Below are 1704 nucleotides of genomic sequence, written 5' to 3'. Positions count from 1 at the left end.
AACACAGAACCCAGCACTGCAGCTTCGGCTCAGAGTAAGTTCAGTGTTTACATCGTTTTTACTTCATTAAAAAAGCCTTGAGGTGCTTGCATGATAAGCCTCCCCATAAATTATGCTGTGTAACTTCACACAGGAGAGTCATTAATCACAAGTGTTAAAGTTTTCTTTGCTTCTGCTCCTTCACATTGAACAAAGAAGTCCAAGAAACATAAAGGAGACAGGGCAGAATGAGCAGCCTTGGCTATTTATTTCACTTTAAAGAGTTGCCTGAGAGGAAAAGGTGTCAGGTTTATCCTTCCCAACTCACCAACTGTCTTTAGTTTGCATAAGAATTTCTAAAACATTCTCTCTCCTTCTTGTCCCCCCTCCTCCACTTCTACCTCCTCCTCTTCCTCTGCCTCCTCCTTCTTCCCCTCCTTTCCCCTCCCTTCCCCCCCCTCTCTCTCTCTGTGTCTCTCTCTGTGTCTCTCAAACTCTGTCTCTCTGTCTCTCCTCTCTCTGTCTTTCTGTCTCTGTCTCTGTCTCTCTGGATCAAGATTTAAGTTCTCTATTACTACTCCAGCATCATGTCTGAGCCAAAATGGGCATAACCCCATCACCTAACTAAGATTCTACCTTGTAAAAAAGAAAGGCCTGAGGAATTTTATACTTCTAAAAAAGCAACAACAAAGGAAAACTTATAAAAAACGAGATTCAGCAGGCCCAGGGTCAATTTAAAGGTGGTACCCAGACCTTGGCAGTGTGGTCTAAGTGATTCTGACTATTTTTTTTTTAAGTGGAACTCTTCATGAATTTGCGTGTCATCCTTGCGCAGGGGCCATGCTAATCTTCTCTGTATAGTTCCAGTTCTAGTGTAAGTGCTGCCAAAGCGAGCACTGGTTCTGGCTTTAGAGTCAGGAAGGAACCATGAGTAAAAGGGTTATAGAATCTTCCTCCTCAGAAAAGGAAAGCCAGTAAAGTCAGGAGCGTGCCAGGGGAGTCCCATCATGAAAGCCCTGAGAGGCCTTTGTGTGAAGCTGTGAAAGTGAAGCCTGAATAGGGCAGGATGCTGGAGATGCTGGAGCCTAGACACATCTGCTAGAGAGCTGCACTGCACTCAGGAGTGGAGAGAAAGTGTGTTGCTGTCAGCAAAGTGGGATGTGTTAAGCCATCTAAAGCCCTTTAAATTCAGATGCAGGGTTACAGGATTTGGGGTTCTCCCAGGTGGGCTCCTATCTTTCCCTGGTCCAGTATTTCATCATTATGATGTCATTCTTCCTTTTGAAATAGTATTATATATTCTGTACCATTGTACATTGGAAGCATATAATTTCCTTTTTTATTTTAGAGAGGCTTATAATTAATAGATTACCTTGAATCTCAGAAGAGATTTTTAAACAATGTTGAGGCTTTTGAAGTTGGACTAAATGCATCTGAATAAGAGGTTGCTGTCCACAAATTGAGAGTAACCCTATTGTTCCAGACAATATCTATCCAAGTCACTGAATGTAGAAAGGTTGAGCTGGTACCTCTCCAAAGTCTTCATCCCCAAGGACTGATGTTCTGTGTACTGAAATGTAAAAAAGGGAGAGGTAAGCAGCAAACTAGCCACAAACACTGTGAGCTACCATGCTGACACACCTGCAAGATGTGCTAGTGCAATGGTGGCACGAGGCTTGTGGGACTAACCAGCCAAGGTCTGAATTTAAGGCCCATGTTATGAGT

The 1704-nt window shown here is 43.2% G+C and overlaps 1 non-coding gene across 1 annotated transcript; it reads right to left on the bottom strand.

Moving 5' to 3' along the window:
- Positions 1 to 769: 769 nt before the first annotated feature.
- On the bottom strand, positions 770 to 876 carry LOC116094488. The gene has a single exon (XR_004120146.1). It is a non-coding gene; the product is annotated as a U6 spliceosomal RNA (small nuclear RNA).
- Between the last annotated feature and the right edge of the window lie 828 nt (positions 877 to 1704).

This window comes from Mastomys coucha, unplaced genomic scaffold (genome assembly GCF_008632895.1).
Source record: "Mastomys coucha isolate ucsf_1 unplaced genomic scaffold, UCSF_Mcou_1 pScaffold16, whole genome shotgun sequence".
In the NCBI taxonomy this organism is placed as follows: Eukaryota; Metazoa; Chordata; class Mammalia; order Rodentia; family Muridae; genus Mastomys; species Mastomys coucha.
This window is presented reverse-complemented; position numbering and strand designations above follow the sequence as displayed.